The 21,139-nt window shown below is 51.1% G+C and overlaps 1 long non-coding RNA gene across 1 annotated transcript; it reads left to right on the top strand.

Annotated features, from left to right (window-relative positions):
- Nucleotides 1-2,857: 2,857 nt before the first annotated feature.
- On the top strand, nt 2,858-20,671 carry LOC133349974 (uncharacterized). Its single transcript, XR_009756000.1, has 4 exons — nt 2,858-3,069; nt 4,539-4,602; nt 20,344-20,382; nt 20,563-20,671. It is a non-coding gene; the product is annotated as an uncharacterized LOC133349974 (long non-coding RNA).
- The last annotated feature ends 468 nt before the right edge of the window (nt 20,672-21,139 follow it).

Below are 21,139 nucleotides of genomic sequence, written 5' to 3'. Positions count from 1 at the left end.
TCAGTTTTCCTTGGGATGTGGCTCAACATTTATCTTACGTGGCTCAGAGTCTCCTCTGTTCAGCAATACAACAATCTATGCGGTGGATAAATAATACAAAAATGCCTCCTTCCCATATTTGTATCCGCACATTAAGATAATACGAAAAAATGCTTTACAGAACCCACCAACTGCATGGCCTTCTTGCAGCACATCTTATCAGCTCCACAGCCACAACGTAAACAAACCTTGGACTGATCGTGGCATTCAGCATCTCATCATCAGAGACAACCCCACCTCGAACCAATGCAGTGAACCCGTCTAGTATTTGCTTATTAGGACAATATGTTGAAGGAGCTAAATGCCAATGTCGATGTCTGCTAGCCGCGACGAGCGGGCTTCAGGAGAGACTTCGTGGAGTTTTGCTGGCAGGCATGCCATGCTGTCACGTGACACGCACCTTGTTCGCGCCCCACGCTCCGGGAACAGCTGCCTGCTTGCTGCCTGCGTGGGGTTGTCCATCAATCCACACCGTTTTACAATCGTCATCCTCAAGCCACGCTCAATCCACTGCTCTATGAATGCCTTGCCAAGGCCCTCCGTCCCCATCTCTCACCATCTCCGCGACTAAGTGACGATCCACACAGAAAAGGGACACGAGCTCGTTTCATTGTTCCATCTCCTTGGGTGAACGTCCACCAGGGCACGTTCCAATGTACAGCCCTTTGTCAATCCACTGCTGGATGAAGGCTTCCCCACAACCTTTTGATCATCGGCATGTGTTGACTGAACATAAAGGGGATGACCATTTCTGGCTTGAAAGTCACTTCGCCACTGATGTTAGCCGTGACCGGGATATCCTGTATTTTGTAGTGCAGTGCACGAACCACTGCTTTCCTACTCCAGCTCCTATACTCCATACACATGTATACAATGAATACGTTAATTTCAGAATTAAAAAAAATAAATTTCGCAAGGCTAAGCTGTTGATGCTGTAAACGGTGGCATCTCTGCTATTTACCGAGATTTCTAATCGATAATTATTATTTTTCTTCTTCGCTTTGAATTCAAGTTTGAAATTGTTTTATCGACAGCCTCGACCAGGATTTAATTTCTCAACCGCAGTAACGAGCGTCGCGAACGCTCTGCCTCTCCAGCCCCGAGCGCCACTCCGTGAACTGGGAGATCGCTACAAACACGGCACTCTCGTTTCGCTACTGTCAAAAGTGAAATACAGAGATCTCCTGTATAGCCTTAACAGACTGTTGGGGCACTGTTGGGGCAAGTGCTGTGAGCGACCATAACGGCACACGAGAGGCTGGGTGGCCAGCACCACGCCCAGCCGCCTTTGTCTCTCTAGTGGCAATGTTTTTTTTTCACATCGACTTAGGGGACGCCACGGACCGGTTCACATATTTCGTCACTGGTGTTGGCCGTGAACTCGGCTCGCTTGGTTCATAGCGCAGTACGCTAAACCGCTACACTGCTGTCGCAACTGTCCCCACCATCACCACCACCATGTCTAGATTTGAAGCTTTCGTGACTGCAAGGATTCATACTCTTAGGTTTTTTCGGTAAAGTCACGTAGGTAAAAAATATTTTTTTTAATTAATTTTAATTTTATTTTTTTCCTACGTGACTTTACCGAAAAAAACTAAGAGTACCACCACCATGGTTACGGTTCTCATAAACTTCAGTTATCGATTCCCCCCTTCACCCGTGTTGAGGACTTGGTGTGCCCTGCCCGACCGTGCTGGATCTGTATCATCTCATCCACCACACTGACGTGTTCAACCATCAGACGACTGCAGGCCACAACAACAATGAGACAGCCCACTCGCTCACCCACCCCACCTGATCACTCACCTGCGCACTCAAGCATTAACGTACTCACCCACTCGCTCACCTACAAAGACAAAGATCCCCCGTATAGCCTTACCAGATTTTAGGGGCAAGTACTGTTAGCGAGCAACTATAAAAGCCGGCATGGCACACGAAGGGGTGGGTGGCCAACACCACGCCCGGCCGCCTTTGTTTCCCTAGTGGCGATGTTTACACATCGCACCAGATACTCATTTGAGGCTGAGTCGACCGAGTGGAGGCCCAGGACCGGTTTAGATAATCGTCACTGGTGTTTGCCGCGAGCGGGAATCAAACCCGGGTAGCCAGGTTCGTAGTGCAGTGCGCTAACCGCTACACTACCGCTCCCCACTCGCCTACTCACACACCCACTCATCCACCTACCCACTCACCTACGAACTCCTCAACCACTCGCTCACCTACCCACTCATCTATCCACTCACTGACCGACTCACTCACCTACCCACTCATCACTCACTAACTCACGCACCGACTCACTCACCTACCCACTCATCTATCCACTCACTGACTCACTCACCTACAGACTAACCCACCCACTCATTCACCAACCCACTCACTCTTGATACTGCAGGTCAGCTCACGTCTCTTTCTGCTTCGCTTGCACTGCTCCACGTTGGCTTTCCTTTAGACCACCATCATCACCGTCATATAATTTCCCCAGGTTCGTATAATCCTTCTCATTAAAAACAACCCAACCTGTTTACCACAATCTACTACACCCTCGAAAGCGCTGTTTGTTGCTGACCGCATGGCGCTTTGGGCATGCGCCCAGCAACCGAGATATATATACACAAATAAATACCCAGAGGAGGAGGAGGAGTAGAGCATTCGCTTGTAGCCACTCAGCCACACAGAATCCACCGCGTTGCGATACAGTGGGAGTTGCGTGACCTTGAATCGCGGGGTCTCATGCGACAGCGCTACGCCAACAACAACAGCAACACAAAAAAAAAACATCTAACAGAGCACAGCAAAAGAGCGGGTGGCAGTAGCGGCTCGCTTCGACTCCACCGTGGGGTTTGGCCCAGGAAGCCGCTGTCACAAAGCATCGGCCCAGGCGACGCGGCCTCTGTCGGAGGAGCTGAGTTGGCAGAATCGCCCACCCCTGCCAACGCGGCGAGGGCGACCCGTCGCTCAACATGAAGGGATGCGACGCGACAGTCGGTGCCGCGTGGAGTTTCGTGGGAGCGCGAAGGGTCACAGTTTCAGGTGGGCGATGGGGAAGGTGACGTTGACGCTCCGGTCAAATTAAACTCTTAAGTTTTGTGCGACATTCGCCCCAGTTTCATCGCGTTTTGGTCGTCCGTGATTTGTCACGTGGCTTTAGGGTGGAGCGGTGGTGGCGCCACGCCTTGCATTGCCCCACATCTCCTAAGAACCTGCTGAGCTTGAGTTCAATTCCCGGTCACAACTTACATCGGCAGTGAGTGCTGTTTGTAATCACCGTTCCCGGTGCCGTGGGGAATTTGACAACTTCGAAACTAACAAGCGTGTGGTGAAGTATGGTCAAACACCCCCCTACCCCCCCGCCCATGATAGGTTATTGATTCAGCGTTGCTTTTAAAAGAGCGTTGTGAAATATTGTTTTTGTCAGACAGACAAGACATTTGAATACACTGCAGAGGACGTTGGAATTTGATGATCAATTAAATGTTTTTGTTCATCATAACCAAATGAAGATGCTCAATTCTAGCAGTAACGCACCACGGTCATAATTGAACTGACGTGATATATGACTGACGAATAACGTAAACATAACATCTTATATATAACAGTATGCTCACGTTCAGGCAGTAGTCATTTTGTTTGATTTGTATCAATGACCGCCCTACAATTAAAGATAAACTACCGTAAAATAAATGCCCGAACGTTGGGCATGCGAACCAACGGGGAGAAAATGGATGTATATGAAAATGTCATTTTTTTTTTCGATATAAAGCTTTCGTGACTGCAGGGATTCATCTTCTTGGTTCTTTCGGTTAAGTTACGTAGAAGGGAAGTAATAAAATAATAAAAATAAAACATAATAAAATAATTCTCACGACGTTTCGGTCACAATGCAAGTAGCCGTCTGTTGACAGACCTGGTTTCACCTGAGGACGGCTACTTGCGTTGTGGCCGAAACGTCGTGAGAATTATTTTATTATGTTTTATTTTTATTATTTTATTACTTCCCTTCTACGTGACTTTACCGAAAAGAACCAAGAAGATGAAAATGTCAATTATGTAACACCTTCAAAGACATCGCTAAGCCAATGGTTGCAAGCGGCTACAATATGTTGCAGGCGCAGTGTCTATTTGCATATATCGCCCCCCCCCCCACCCCTTTTTTCTCTTCTCAATGACATTTAATTTTCAATACTAGCTTAATAAGAGTTGAAACCTTTTCTTCGCTTGGCATGCAGCACGGCAGAGTCGAGCCGTTTTTTTTGACCAGTATAATACAATAAAAATGCCAAAATGTTCCGCTGTTGCGACCGCCGTTTAAATAAATTATGCAGCGTACATTTCTCGTCTTTTAAAACTATTAGTGCCGCCGAAGTAGGCTTCTTTTTTTGAGGGGGGGGGGGGGTTGGTGGACAGGCTGCAGCGCTATGTGTTACGAGCGTTTGGCACCAGCGTGCATTCAAAACCGCGAGCGATCTCATCTGTATCTGCTGCTTTGTTTACCCCGGCAGACTGGGGCAAATGTGCCGGATGGAAGAGGCAGGTTACGGCAACTGGCACGAGTGACACACACAGGTCAGTGACCAAGGGGAAGACCAAAAGCCATAGTAAGTTTAGTGGGGGCCCGGGGCTATTATAGTTTTTTTTTTTTTGGGTGGGGGGAGGAGTGTTTGAATGATGGTGATGATGATTAATGTTCACAGTTGAAATTTAGGCTATGATGGTAAATCTGCCCAATTTGATTTCATACATTGGACCTGCCGGGAACATGTGTTTGCTATTACATTCTTTAGCTACTCAGTCTCATTTGCAATTCAATATGTATATCATACTCAACCTTCGCCTTTAATTGCTAAATTAATTTCTCCGGCGCTCATTGCTATGTCCAGTGGGGGCATCTCATGAAGTCGAGTCTCTATAACGACGCGGGCACTTCTTTTGTGCAAAATGAATGAGAGAAAAAGGCGAACGTCCATTTACATAATTTACCAGGATAGCGTATAAATATGCCGTGTGCACGATATAAGGCGTTCCATTATTCTATAGCCATGAAATAATTAACACGGCTCAACTAGTGGCTTTCGGATGAAACGTAAAATGTGGGCCGGCTAGCTTGCTGGCTGGCAGGCAGGCAGGCCATTCGGTGCACGTGATGAAAAGTGAATGGGATGGATCAGTGGGAGGGAACGCATTTTTCCCCGTTGTCCCATTTCCATAGAGCGCGCAGTTCCGTTATAGCAGGATAATTGACGTGTCACTTTCTCCGAGACTGTAACATTTCCAAGAAATCTCATTATGCTGCCCCCCCATCCCACACCGTTTGGCTCTGAGAGATTGTGCCCATTGTGCCCGTTTTACGTCAACACGTCTATCGGTGACTTCCGACAAAATCACACGCAGGTAATTGCATTCCGAACTTTTCCTCTCTCCTTAGTCTCGTCTTCCACCTCCCCTTCCTCGCCCCCCCCCCCCCCCCACCTTTCCAACTCCCTGCTGAAAGACAAAAAAATTGATAAACTCTGAACTTTGTCAAATTAAAGCTGCCTGTTATCGGTGCGTGTGACATGTTTTAATTGGAATATGACACGTGTTTTGTGTGTGTGTGTGTCCCGTAGCACGTGTTTTACACGCCGAGCCGAGACTGCGTCGCATAATGAGAGAGGGGACCGCGCGCGGTTTTCGGTGGCAGGGACGCTAATTCGTATCGGCACGTGCCAGTGGTTCACGTACACGCAGAGTCTCTGCCGCGTCGTCCTCCCGCATGATATTTGGGTCTGAAATTAACCAAAACATCGTACATCCGCCTGGAATTCTATGACGCATTATCCAATACTCGTTCGTTTGTCGTAAATATATCATGAGCGGCACGGAAGCCGACCGGTTAACAATCAGGGAGGTAAATGCGTTTGCAACGCAGGCTTATTCATATTGGATCGTGTGTATCACCCTTCTAGTGACCCGATGTTACATACGGACGGACAGACCGACAGAGAGACTGGTAGACAGAGTTACTGCATGAATGCTTTAAAACTTAGTCGGGAATCATTAAGAGCTAAACATCACACGAACCTGGATGATTTCCATTTTCCTGAATTAACGGCAAGTGACTTTAACTGGGTTTTATATATATATATATTTCTGCCATCTCACACTTCGCTAGAGCCTAGAGCGTGGGGTTATTTTGAACTTCCTGTAGTTCTGGCAGAGAACAATTTTACGAAAATAAGATCGGGCGATGGGGTGGTGGAGGGGCAGGCGGGGGGGGGGGGGGGACTTGCATTTCAGATGTCCTGGGGTGCTATGGATTTTCACTGGTGTCGAGGGCTCTGACTCTGATTGATTATTTACAATTTCCAATGCCTCGGAGGTTCGGAGTCAATGTGATAGACTTCTTTATCCCCCGGCAGGCTCCAGACTATGTCGACTGTATCGCGGCAATGAGCTACCACTGGGATGGATAAAAAAAAAATAGGAACAGCCATAAGCACCCCGACCACACACGGAATCCTGGCTTTTTCATTTGAGGGCAAAGCAACTTCACGATCGGATGGATGCCCCGTGATTGTTTTTGCCGACCGCCAGATAACCGTCAGTGCAGCGTTGTCACAAATAGAGAAGGAAAAGCGAAGGCCCTATCGATTAGGCCACTGTGGCATCAATATTCCGAGTGTACATATTACCAGTATTATGCGCACGGCAGTCAAAAAACATTCATCACGGCCCATTAAACTTGTGCACGCACTTAAGAGTTCAGAGTGTCAATTTATTTATCTCTCCGTTGAATCATCCCCGGTATGAGCCTCCTTGTTCCGTAACGTGATTACAGACGAAGATATAATTGCTAAATAATCTCACTGCATTCTATCGAGTTTCTGAAGCAAGTGTCCGCACAATTGTATCCCGTTCATCAATAGCGCTTGCTCGGCGTTCCGGTTGAACAAGCGTCGAAACCTGCGTTACATGTGTTGCACGCTATATAACGCACTGCGCGCGTGTGTGTGTGCGGGGAGCGATAGTGGAGCGGTTAGCGTGATGCGCTATGCGACCCGAGTTCGATTCCACTCACGGCCCAGCACCGGTGATGATTGTCTGAGGCGGTTCTGGGCCTCCCTTAGGTCGACTCGGCCTCATAATGAACACCTCGTGCGGTGTGTAAACATCGCCTCTCGGGAGACGAAGGCAGCCGGGCGCGGGTGGTGCTGGCCATCCACCCCCTCGTGTGCTGTGCCGGCCTTCAAATGTGCTCGCTAACAGCACTTGCCACAACAGTCTGTTAAGGCTATCCGGGGGATCTTTGTCTTCATATAGATACGTTTTATATATATATAGAGAGAGCGGTAGTTGCTTTTAACAAATATTTGAAAAACAAACTTGACACGCAGAGCCTAATTAAGTTTCCAATGCCTTAATTGACACGTAATTACTGTCAGTCTGGCAAGAATAAACACGGCTCTAATAGAGATAAAGAGAGAGCCATGGAAACGCGTTTGCGCCCTCCGCTCGCGGAGACATCGCGTTGCTTATTTGCCGAGGAGTCGCACAAAAGTCGCACGACGTCAAAAGTGGTCGGATGTAAAATTGGTCTCCGCTTCCGAGACCGTGTAAGTGGTGAAGGGTCGGGGGGGGGGCAGAAGCAGGTGAGTGGGGAAGAGGCTGTTTTGTTCCAAAGCCACAATATCAACAACAACAATTTGACAAGAAACAATGTAAGAGACATGGCGGAGTCAGACCGCTCTCCGTTGCGCTTTGAGGTTGTAGCGCACGTTGATTGACGCGATGTGCGAACCTTTCGCGTCAAGCACTGGAGGGTTATTTGGCAACTACATTGAGGAGCTTGCTTTTATCCCCTTGATGACGCGATCTTGCCCGCCACTGCCGCTGCTGTCTGGTTGTCTCGCTCGCCGGGACTGAATCCAGTTCTGGAACAGGAAGTTCAAAGCCACGAGAGAGAGACTCTCTGTGCCACATCTGAGTGACGTGAATTCAGTTCACGATGAAGAAGAAGAAGAAGACGCTCCCAGCGTGCGGTGCGAAACGTCGGACGTCGGGCCGGACGGCACTCGGTACAGTCTGGAAACACGTGGTGAGATCAACCACGAAACCCCACGCTGTAGATTGTGCAGCCAGCACTTTGGGCGTTGGGGGTGTCCGACTCGTGAGCGGTTCCAATTAAGTTACTGTGTAGAGGATCGTACCCCCCCCCTCTCCTCCTCTTCGTTCATCGAGGATAAGAAGAGTTCTACCGCACAGTGATCACATGACGGTCTGCGCAGCTCTTGCTGGCTACTGACACAGTGCCGAGCGGCCGAGCCGGCTGCTGTGCGTGCGCCGCTCTGTGTCGACAGGTTCCGTTGTCAGCACCAGAAGCGTTCGCTTGACGTGGCATTGGAATACTCTACCACGGCTTGGGTGTCTCTTAGCTACATCTAGACACGTGGCGTGGGTGTCTCTTAGCTACATCTAGACACGTGGTGTGGGTGTCTCTTAGCTACATCTAGACACGTGGTGTGGGTGTCTCTTAGCTACATCTAGACACGTGGTGTGGGTGTCTCTTAGCTACATCTAGACACGTGGTGTGGGTGACTCTTAGCTACATCTAGACACGTGGTGTGGGTGTCTCTTAGCTACATCTAGACACGTGGTGTGGGTGTCTCTTAGCTACATCTAGACACGTGGTGTGGGTGTCTCTTAGCTACATCTAGACACGTGGTGTGGGTGTCTCTTAGCTACATCTAGACACGTGGTGTGGGTGACTCTTAGCTACATCTAGACACGTGGTGTGGGTGACTCTTAGCTACATCTAGACACATGGTGTGGGTGACTCTTAGCTACACCTAGATACGTGGTGTGGGTGACTCTTAGCTACATCTAGACACGTGGTGTGGGCGTCTCTTAGCTACATGTAGACACGTGGCGTGGGTGTCTCTTAGCTACATCTAGACACGTGGTGTGGGTGTCTCTTAGCTACATCAAGACACGTGGTGTAGGTGACTCTTAGCTACATCTAGACACGTGGCGTGGGTGTCTCTTAGCTACATCTAGACACGTGGTGTAGGTGACTCTTAGCTACATCTAGACACGTGGTGTGGGTGACTCTTAGCTACATCAAGACACGTGGTGTGGGTGACTCTTAGCTACATGTAGACACGTGGTGTGGGTGACTCTTAGCTACATCAAGACACGTGGTGTAGGTGACTCTTAGCTACATCTAGACACGTGGTGTGGGTGACTCTTAGCTACATGTAGACACGTGGCGTGGGTGTCTCTTAGCTACATCTAGACACGTGGTGTGGGTGACTCTTAGCTACATCTAGACACGTGGTGTGGGTGACTCTTAGCTACATCTAGACACGTGGTGTAGGTGACTCTTAGCTACATGTAGACACGTGGTGTGGGTGACTCTTAGCTACATGTAGACACGTGGCGTGGGTGTCTCTTAGCTACATCTAGACACGTGGTGTGGGTAACTCTTAGCTACATCTAGACACGTGGTGTGCGTGACTCTTAGCTACATCTAGACACGTGGTGTAGGTGACTCTTAGCTACATCAAGACACGTGGTGTGGGTGACTCTTAGCTACATGTAGACACGTGGTGTGGGTGACTCTTAGCTACATCAAGACACGTGGTGTAGGTGACTCTTAGCTACATCTAGACACGTGGTGTGGGTGACTCTTAGCTACATCTAGACACGTGGCGTGGGTGTCTCTTAGCTACATCTAGACACGTGGTGTAGGTGACTCTTAGCTACATCTAGACACGTGGTGTAGGTGACTCTTAGCTACATCTAGACACGTGGTGTGGGTGACTCTTAGCTACATCTAGACACGTGGTGTAGGTGACTCTTAGCTACATCTAGACACGTGGTGTGGGTGACTCTTAGCTACATCAAGACACGTGGTGTGGGTGACTCTTAGCTACATGTAGACACGTGGTGTGGGTGACTCTTAGCTACATCAAGACACGTGGTGTAGGTGACTCTTAGCTACATCTAGACACGTGGTGTGGGTAACTCTTAGCTACATCTAGACACGTGGTGTGGGTGACTCTTAGCTACATCTAGACACGTGGTGTAGGTGACTCTTAGCTACATCTAGACACGTGGTGTGGGTGACTCTTAGCTACATCAAGACACGTGGTGTGGGTGACTCTTAGCTACATGTAGACACATGGTGTGGGTTACTCTTAGCTACATCAAGACACGTGGTGTAGGTGACTCTTAGCTACATCTAGACACGTGGTGTGGGTGACTCTTAGCTACATGTAGACACGTGGCGTGGGTGTCTCTTAGCTACATCAAGACACGTGGTGTAGGTGACTCTTAGCTACATCTAGACACGTGGTGTGGGTGACTCTTAGCTACATCTAGACACGTGGTGTGAGTGTCTCTTAGCTACATCAAGACACGTGGTGTAGGTGTAGTGGTGGTATTGACGTGCGCCGGCAGTGATGGATCACGGGGCGCGGGGTTGGGCACGCGGTGTGGGCGTGGCATGGACGCGCGCGCCGGTGGTGAGGCGCGCTCACACAAGCTGGGAAAAGAGGATCGTAGCGAGTGCGCAGTGATTGGTCAGATAAGTGGGTACTCTCAGCGACGTCCGCAGGAGGGGTATAAAGGGGGACGCGCGAGAGCACTCGTGGTCAGTGTTAACCAGTTGAAGACCGAAGACGGGGTGGAGGAGGTAGGGGCCCAAAACCCCTAGTCCCGCCGTCCTTGTGGGGACCGGGGCCCTGTGTGGCTCGGAGCCGAGACTGGGGGGACCGTAGTCCGACGCCCGTGTGGGTCGGGACGGTGGTACCCAGAGCCGAGACGGGCACCCCGGCTGGGTGTGTCCCGGAAGGCTACGGGGCGTAAGAGCCCGTGTCAGTACAGCTGAGTGGGTGTTGGTCACCCGTGTAGCTGAGTGGGTGTTAGTCACCCGTGTAGCTGAGTGGGTGTTGGTCACCCGTGTAGCTGAGTGGGTGTTAGTCACCCGTGTAGCTGAGTGGGTGTTGGTCACCCGTGTAGCTGAGTGGGTGTTGGTCACCCGTGTAGCTAAGTGGGTGTTGGTCACCCGTGTAACGAAGTTGTAGCTGAGTGGGTGTCCGTCACCCGTGTAGCTAAGTGGGTGTTGGTCACCCGTGTAACGAAGTAGGGTGTTAGTCATCCGTGTAACTACAAGTTGGTGAAAATAAAGAGTGTGCTACCCGTGAAGTCGTCTCCTGCCGAGTTACTACTTTACAACTGGCGTCAGAAGTAATCCTGTCTTCAAGGAAAATGGACACAAGGAAGACTTCTCGTTCCCACGTGCAAGACCGGGGAGACGACGACGTACCGGTGACACCACCCTCGGGAGGAGAGGACGAGGAGTTGCCGCCGATGCAGCACTTCGCGGAAATGGCCGATGCTCCGCCCGCCTCCGACACCAGCCTGCAGGACGCACACTCCCGCCTGGCGGAGTTGCTGCTCGCCGCCGCTGCGATCTTGGCTGAGATCTCCGTTCCAGCGGCCGGTGGAACGCCTGCGGGGTTGGAAGAGGCGGCGCGGCTGGAGGGTTCCCGCCATAAGGCGTTTCGCGCCAAAAGTTTGGGAGTTGGCGCCATTTTTGAGGGTCCGCCTCCGGTTGGCGGGAAACGCGGACACCACGTGGCCAGAGGTCTCCACACAGCGCAGCCCGCGTCATCGGCGAGCGCCGGAGCTCTCCATTTTGCGCCTGCAGAGGGAGCCGACATTTTCTACAACCACAGCGGCGCGCGGGAAAATCGTTCCAACGACGACGACGACGATCGAGTTCTCCAGCAACGATTGCCCGCGCTGTCGGTGTTCAAGGCGGACGGGGGCGACTGGGGAGCCTTCCAGCGACGGTTCATCGCGCATCAAGAAATGTCGGGGTGGTCCGACACCACTGCCCTGCGCGCGCTGCCAGCGATGCTCGACGACGACGCGCTTGCGGCCTTCACGTCTGCCCCGAGGTCGTCCCGCTCAACGCTCCAGGCCGCGCTGCACCTGTTGGCCAAGGTGTTCGGGCCGCCCTCGACCTGTCGCCACCAGTTCTACGATCGGCGGAAGGTGGTTGGAGAAACAACGCTCGCCTATCGCACGGCGCTGCTCGCCCTGGCGGATTCAGCTTTTCCCCGCATGGACAAGGAGGGGAAGGACGCCATGGTGACAGAGCAGCTGCTGGCGCTGGCTCACGGATTGGGAGTTCCCATTAATACGGCGGACGAGATGGACATCTGCTCCCTGGGGATTGCCACGAGTATCCACGCTTACGAGGTCCTACAGCGGAAGCCGACGGTCGTCTGCGCATCGGTGGAGAACGGGGCACCGGCCGCCACGATCATCGGACCTCAGCCTGCTGTGCCTCGGGAGGAGGCCTTCGCTGGTTCGAGGCCGGGGGAGTGGAGAACGGGAGGTCGTTCGCCCACACGCTCCTCCCGCAAGCTGGAGCAACCGAAACCTACGACGTCCCTCGTCGTCTGCTACAACTGCGGCCTTCGGGGCCACGTCGCGTCCGGGTGCCGGGCCCCGCGTCAACGCACCGCGGGACCACGTCCGGACGACGACCAGGGACTCAAGACATCCCAACTGAACCCGGTGTCTCGGACCTGACGGCTGTTGACCGTCGGGAACCGGAACCCCGCGGCTCGCACGGAGCCCCGATGCCTGGCCCATGCCTTCCTGAACTGCCGGCGCCGCCGGATGGCCAACTGCGTCCTGTGCCGTACGACGGTCCGGCAAGGCGGACTCGGTCAAGGACGCAACACTTTTCATGAAAAAAAAAAAAAAATTTTCTTTTTTTGTTAAAGCCCGACTTCGTTGCCGGCTTCCCCCTCTGCCGGGGTACTGTCCCGTTCAAGGGACGCTCGGACATTGGGACGCTGCATGAGTCGGAGAGAAAAGAAGAGAAAATGATTAAAGAAATTTTTTTTTATTGTTACTCTTTCCGCATACACAGTATCGTTGCCACTCGCCGGATTGTGCATGTTGTTCTTGTTGCGGGTGTGGCGGTTGCTGGGTTTTGCGGATTGTGGTGTTCATGTTGTGTTGTTAGGGTTTGTGTTATGTTACGGGGCACACATGGGAGTGAAGGGGTGTTGTATGTTTTATTAGCAGCCGGGTCGGCTGCGAGCTATGTGGTAGGGGGTGATGTAGTGGTGGTATTGACGTGCGCCGGCAGTGATGGATCACGGGGCACGGGGTTGGGCACGCGGTGTGGGCGTGGCATGGACGCGCGCGCCGGTGGTGAGGCGCGCTCACACAAGCTGGGAAAAGAGGATCGTAGCGAGTGCGCAGTGATTGGTCAGATAAGTGGGTACTCTCAGCGACGTCCGCAGGAGGGGTATAAAGGGGGACGCGCGAGAGCACTCGTGGTCAGTGTTAACCAGTTGAAGACCGAAGACGGGGTGGAGGAGGTAGGGGCCTGAGACCCCTAGTCCCGCCGTCCTTGTGGGGACCGGGGCCCTGTGTGGCTCGGAGCCGAGACTGGGGGGACCGTAGTCCGACGCCCGTGTGGGTCGGGACGGTGGTACCCAGAGCCGAGACGGGCACCCCGGCTGGGTGTGTCCCGGAAGGCTACGGGGCGTAAGAGCCCGTGTCAGTACAGCTGAGTGGGTGTTGGTCACCCGTGTAGCTGAGTGGGTGTTAGTCACCCGTGTAGCTGAGTGGGTGTTGGTCACCCGTGTAGCTGAGTGGGTGTTAGTCACCCGTGTAGCTGAGTGGGTGTTGGTCACCCGTGTAGCTGAGTGGGTGTTGGTCACCCGTGTAGCTAAGTGGGTGTTGGTCACCCGTGTAACGAAGTTGTAGCTGAGTGGGTGTCCGTCACCCGTGTAGCTAAGTGGGTGTTGGTCACCCGTGTAACGAAGTAGGGTGTTAGTCATCCGTGTAACTACAAGTTGGTGAAAATAAAGAGTGTGCTACCCGTGAAGTCGTCTCCTGCCGAGTTACTACTTTACATAGGTGACTCTTAGCTACATCTAGACACGTGGTGTGGGTGACTCTTAGCTACATCTAGACACGTTGTGTGGGTGTCTCTTAGCTACATCAAGACACGTTGTGTGGGTGTCTCTTAGCTACATCTAGACACCTGGTGTGGGTGACTCTTAGCTACATCTAGACATGTGGTGTGGGTGACTCTTAGCTACATCTAGACACGTGGTGTGGGTGACTCTTAGCTACATCAAGACACGTGGTGTAGGTGACTCTTAGCTACATCTAGACATGTGGTGTGGGTGACTCTTAGCTACATGTAGACACGTGGTGTGGGTGACTCTTAGCTACATCAAGACACGTGGTGTAGGTGACTCTTAGCTACATCTAGACACGTGGTGTGGGTGACTCTTAGCTACATCTAGACACGTGGTGTGGGTAACTCTTAGCTACATATAGACACGTGGTGTGGGTGACTCTTAGCTACATGTAGACACGTGGCGTGGGTGTCTCTTAGCTACATGTAGACATGTGGTGTGGGTGACTCTTAGCTACATATAGACACGTGGTGTGGGTGACTCTTAGCTACATGTAGACACGTGGCGTGGGTGTCTCTTAGCTACATGTAGACATGTGGTGTGGGTGACTCTTAGCTACATATAGACACGTGGTGTGGGTGACTCTTAGCTACATGTAGACACGTGGCGTGGGTGTCTCTTAGCTACATCTAGACACGTGGCGTGGGTGACTCTTAGCTACATCTAGACACGTGGTGTGGGTGTCTCTTAGCTACATCTAGACATGTGGTGTGGGTGACTCTTAGCTACATCTAGACACGTGGTGTGGGTGACTCTTAGCTACATGTAGACACGTGGCGTGGGTGTCTCTTAGCTACATCTAGACACGTGGTGTGGGCGTCTCTTAGCTACATCTAGACACGTGGCGTGGGTGACTTTCAGCCATATCTAGACATGTGGTGTGGGTGTCTCTTAGCCACACCTAGACATGCTGTGTGTGTGTGTGCGTCTGTCAGCCACACCGAGACATGTCGTGTATGTGTGTGTGCGTCTCTCAGCCACACTTAGACATGCCGCGTGTGTATGTGTGCGTCTCTCAGCCACACTTAGACATGTCGTGTGTGTCTGTCAGCCACACCCAGACATATCGTGTGTGTGTCTGTCAGCCACACCCAGACATGCCGCGCGTGTGTGTGTGTGCGTCTGGACACACCACACGACTGCCACGGTGACTCGCGCCGCTGCTGCTGCGCTCGAGCGGAGGGAGGGCGAGGGCAGAGTCTCGTTGTCACGCGACAGACCCGGCACGTCCGGGCCCTCCGCTTGTGGGGTTCTGGTTGCCACGCAGCGCGCTGCAGCCACGCGCTTTGTCCTCCTGGGGCTGCCGCCCGTTCCCCAGAGCCACGCGCTCGCGCCGAGCGGCACGCGGGAGCAGACAGAGGGGGGCTGTAAGGGTTCTGCCTCGCTGTCACGACGAACGAAACGACAAAAAAAAACAAAAATTTGGGCTCTCGCGTTTCGAAGCGGGCTAACCGCAAAACAATTGGACCCGGTTATTTTCTGGCAAAGTAATAGGAGTCACTTTGTCACAATCCACAATCCAACTCCTGTTTTTTTTTCTTCTGCGGGGGGGAGGGGGGTTATGTTTATAACGTCCGTGGCCGTTACTTATTCGTGCTGACAAGAGCGGCCCTTTCTTGTGTTTTTTTGCGCAGCGGAAAGAAATGGGTCGCGACGCGGGCATCATTTCACACTCGCCGTATTTCTGTCGAGGGCAGCAATAAAAAAAAGAAGTGAGTAGTAAAGTCAATAGGAGCGCTAGCGAGTGTTTAATCCATCTTTGGACGGGGCGCTGCCTAGCCGTGGGTAACTGTGCAAACATGTTCCAATTAACAGCGATAATTGAGCTCAGCAGTGCAATGCACCTGTAGCACGGAAGGGCTGCTGGGGGGTGCATAGCTGTGCCATTAATTGGACCCACCTTCCCGCGGTTAGATTAATTGGGTGGCCAGCCAGTTATCTCACCACGGCTGCAATTAAGGGCGACACTGCGCGTTGCCCAACGCAGCGGGCGGGGGGAGACCTAACCCCATGGAACCCCAAGATTTGGAAACAAACAGAGTTAATGAAGAACAAAAAAAAAAACTTTGAATAAACATTAAAAAATCCTGCAACTTCCCAACGGGACTGAGGCGCGCGCGCGCGCAACACGCCGGCACCGTGCAGCAGCGCTGCCTTCCCTGCGGCCTTGGAAGAAGCGTGCGAGAAACAGCCGAGGGTAGCCCCACCCCTCCAGCTCCCCCCCACCCCCCTCCACCTCCCCCCCACTTCGCCTTCTCTGCATCCCAGGCCTCTCGACCCCACAGGAACCGCTGTGCAGTTTTAATTTAGTTGACGGAATCGGCGTGGATACTCCTCGCGTCGACAGTGCGCTGCTGTTATGATTTTAGGCGACGATTGCTGCGAGTGGACGAAACTTATCGTGACGATGACTATGACGACGATGATGACGACGATGATGACTATGGCAATGAATATGAGGATGATTACGACGACTATGAGGACCACTATGACGACGACTTTGGCAATGACGATAATGACGACGTTGACGACTATGACAATGACTGACGATGATGATGACAACCATGAAAACTGTCAACTATGATAATGAATATGACGACTATGATGACGATGGCGACCATGAGGACGACGATGACAATGACGATGACTTTGAGGACGACTGCTGCTGCTGCTGCTGCCCACCAAGGACCCACGTGCAACCCACGACCGTGACGAGACGACGATACCGGGTCTGAAGGAAAACGCAGGCGGAGTTTAACCACGCGGCTTAATCGGAGACTGCAGTGCACCGAGGAAGAAAATGGGCATCGGCTCTACGATGTGTGCAGAATAGGTTTTAGCGAGTTCACGGGTTTGACTGAACTGATGGTTTTATTCAAAGGAGTGGAGGGGAGGGGGTATTGTGCTCGCACCCCCCCCCCTCTCTCTCCCGGGGCTCCTTCACAAGTGTGTACAATAATAACATTGTAATTCAGCAGACTATGTGTGATCCATGTGCCTATTGCTCTTGTTCCAGTCAAATTCCCCAACAACGTGGGAGCTCCCTCCGCAGACAGAATTACCGGCGTGTTTAATGTTGCAGCCTGACTTTATTTTGCTCCTCATTTGTCCAAATGAACTTATTGAATGTAAATATATTCTTAATGTCTATTACCTGCACGTGGGCCTCATCAATTTGAGATTACTTTTTCTCTCTCCTAATTTATCCCAATTGCGCTCTCGGCGTCGCGTCACGAGACAAAGCATCTCTCGCAGAGCAGCCCGACCCATCGTGCTCGACAACGACCCACAGAAGTGAACATCGCAGAGCGACCTCTGAGATTCCTTCCAATGTTCCATCCACAAAGTGGGTGGCGCCTCTTTCCCACCCGCCCCTGCCACAGAGAGTAAATGTTTGTCGCGTTACGGTCAACCCAATTCCATTTTTGGATTATCAGACCTGGAATGTTCGCCAAATTAAGTGACCATCAACTCACTCCACTCTAGAACCCAGCTTTGAATCCCAGGCAGCTGCCTCAAAATCTTAATTTTTTTTTCTGGAGGAATCCGATGAGCTAAAAAGCTCTTTTTTTCACAGCTGTCCAGTAGGGGCACGAGGACGTTACAACAACAAACAATACGAAAACACGACAGGAGGGCAAAGTATAGGGAGAGTATTCTAGATTTGAAGCTTTCGTGACTGCAGGGATTCATATTCTTAGGTTTTTTCGGTAAAGTCACGTAGGTAAAAAACATTAAAAAGTAAAATAAAATAAAAAATAAAAAATCACGACGTTTCGGAGGCAACACAAGCTTCCGTCTTCAGGTGGTACCGTCACAGCCACGACAGCTGTATCAAGTAAATGAGAGATTGCAGTAGCTACCACTCCGTTTTTTTACCTACGTGACTTTACCGAAAAAATCTAAGAATAGGGAGAGTATGTTCTTAGGTTTTGTCGGTAAAGTCACGTAGACTTTTATTAATTTTAATTCTAATTTTTTATCTACGTGACTTTACCGAAAAAAAACCTAATAATATGAATCCTTGCAGTAACGAAAGCTTCAAATCTAGAATATAGGGAGAGTCAACAAATCACTTTAAAATACACAAAACTTAACACATTTTCATCTTATCAGGTAAAAGCCCATTGAGCTATTAACTTAATTTTTCAGAAGTAACCTGGCCACAAATGATAGCTCGACAGAGCAGGAAATGTACGCCGGCAAAATAATCGAGACGACCTCGATGGTTGACCTTAGCATCTCGGCGCTGATGATTTCCAAGCCACCTGTGCCACGTGCACATTCCAGAGAGACTATTACCCCCATGACAAGTGGCCTCGATCGCATCATCATCATCGGCGGGCTGCTGCCATGGGCACAAACATCAGTAGGGCAGTTTGCCACAACTCCCAATTGGTGATGGGGCAGTAGTGGAGAGAGTGGAGAGTTTCCCATACCTGGGCAGTGTGCTTATGACCGGGCTCCAGTTTAACAGCAGAGGTCTCACTCCGAATCAGTCGAGCGGCAATATATTTTCATCGGTTGCGTAACGCTGTGTGGAAGCTACCTGGTCTGTCGCTCCGCACGAAGCTTCAGGTCTTCTCGGCCACAGTCATTCCCTCCCTTCTCTACGCTTGCGAAACGTGGACCCGGTGTATGAATTACCGCCCGCCCGCCGTTGTCGCCACGCACGCCGGAGCTGCGAACTACCGCAGACGAGCCTGGCAGGGGCACCTTCAGTTATTAGTGGGCACCGAGGAGTTGTCGGGAAGCTTTTGAAGACGGAGAAGATCAATTTGTTTTTGTCTTTGAGCAACATTGTTCGAGAGCCGCATCACACGCAGGGCTACTTGTACACACACACAGCAGGTATACAGCGTGTGATAAACTTATCCCGACTTAAGCAGACAAAATTGACGGCGGAATAATCCGCGTCTATTTAGTTTATTCCTCGTCCCTTAGTTATTGTTGAACAATGCAGTTTGACTCTTGTACATTTTGTCGTCACCAAGACATTCCATTGCGACCAAATACGTGAAATAATTAATCAATAATAATACTATTGTTTGGGTCTTTCGGTAAAGTCACGTAGATAGTTTGTTATTTTAAACAAAAACTACTAAAGTAGTTAATTGGTTCTTTACCCTTCTATCTGGCAACAAAACTGACACCTTTTTGCAAGGAGTCATGTTTGCATAGACCGCAATACCTGCAGTCATAAATACAAACAAGCACACTGCCCAAGGTGTCAGTTTTGTTGCCAGATAGAAGGGTAAAGAACCAATTATCATATTTTTACTGGCAAATGAGGTCCCCATAGTACTAAAGTAGTTTTTTGTTATTTTTTGTTATTTTAAACTAAAACTACTAAAATATTTTTTGTTATTTTTTGTTATTTTCTTTCAATCTATCTACGTGACTTTTACCGAAAGACCCTGCAGTCACGAAAGCTTTAAGTCACAATTATAATAATTAAAGTTTTTTTTCAAAACGGCTACCAGCAAGATAGGGGGGGGGGGGGTGAGTCGGAAGCCAAAGAGTCAAAGGCGGCTCATAGAGCCGCAGGTTTGCAACTCCTGGTGACTGCTCTCTGTGGATGTTCAGCTGTCGACGGCTTGCGGTACACACATGATTGGGGGTGGGGTAGTTGGGGGGGTGGGGGTGCTTGAAACCCACGCGGACACTGCCAACACTCCGAACTTTTCAAACTCGAAGCGGCACTCACTCACAAATCGTTTGTTGCAAATGCTTTTTCTTTTCTAGGGAAGTAAAAACAAAACAAGCACCCCCCACCTCTAACCTATCACCAGTAACGCTCCATTATCCCGGTGAAAGAGCACGCACTAGTAGGTGTGTTTGTATGTGTGTGTATGTGTGTGTATGTGGGTGTATGTGTGTGTATGTGTGTGTGTATGTATGTGTGTGTGTATGTGTGTGTATGTGTGTGTATGTGTGTGTGTATGTGTGTGTATGTGTGTGTGTATGTGTGTGTATGTGTGTGTATGTGTGTGTATGTGTGTGTATGTGTGTGTGTGTTCGTCTTGGTATCATCGGCCCCAGCCGTCCTTCAGGTTGGCCTCGCTCGTGTTGCAGGGGGAGGGAGGGCACAGCGGGTGAACTTTCATCAGCCTTAGGAACAGCGCTGGTAAAATAACCCATTCAAAACCCTATCCTTTTGTCAAAGCCCTAACCTTTACCACTTTGCACTAAACCGCAGCAATAATCCCAGTGTACAAAAATAATGCTAAAAAAACAGTCCCCTGCGTCTTGTAAGGCTATGTGTGTCGCCCACCACTCAACCCGTGTCGCGTTTTCCATTTCCCTCCAGAAGCGAGATAAAGAAGCCGGGGCACGGTTGGAGACGGCGGTGAGTGGGGGGGGGCGTTGGGGGATGGTGGTGGTGGTGTGGGGGGACGGTGATGGAGTTGCGAGCGATTCCAACGAAAACTCGCAGTTTTTTTTGCTGCTGTGTGCCGGTCAACAATGCCGCGGCTTCTCGTCAGCGGTGTTTACAGCCGCGACCCCTCTGCTCGCACATTGTTTGCAGATCACTCCGCGCCCAAGAGAAGAGAAAAGGGAGAGGACAACTGCTCTGTATCGGAGCGTCGCTAAAGCCCAGCGCACAACAAGACCCTCACAAAAGAGCGGGCGCTGGATAAATGTCGCCACCCTTCCCACTCCCATTTTTTTGTCCACTGCAGCCGAAGTGCTCGCCGGCCATGAAGTCCGCCACCATTAGCGGCCTCCTTCCGCCGCTCGACTCCCGCAAGCTTTGCGGCGGAGGGCGCGGCAATTTACGCAACTACATTCGACCACCCGACAGCACCCCACGGCAAATCGCAACGAGCATGCCAGCTCCAAATATTTGGAGACAGCTTTTATTTTTTTGGGGGGGTGGGGGGAGGGGTTGATCCCCCCACCCCCACTCCACCCACCACTCACTCGTCTTCTTTGTTCTTTAGTTCGTGAGATTTTGTTTTCCTCTCCCAAGGCTCCCGGCTGCGCCGCCAATCAATATTCATTCTTACTCTTTGCATTAGCGGTCCGTGTGCTCCCAGATAAAGCCGACCGATAAAGTAATTGAGGGGCTCTGTTGGGTTCGCAGCTGAGGTTTCCTACGCGGG

The sequence above is a fragment of the Lethenteron reissneri genome, chromosome 32, assembly GCF_015708825.2.
Source record: "Lethenteron reissneri isolate LAM-NWPU_2019-01 chromosome 32, ASM1570882v1, whole genome shotgun sequence".
Lineage (NCBI taxonomy): Eukaryota > Metazoa > Chordata > Hyperoartia > Petromyzontiformes > Petromyzontidae > Lethenteron > Lethenteron reissneri.
Note: the sequence above shows the minus strand (reverse complement) of the source record. Positions and strands in the feature narration are given on the sequence as shown.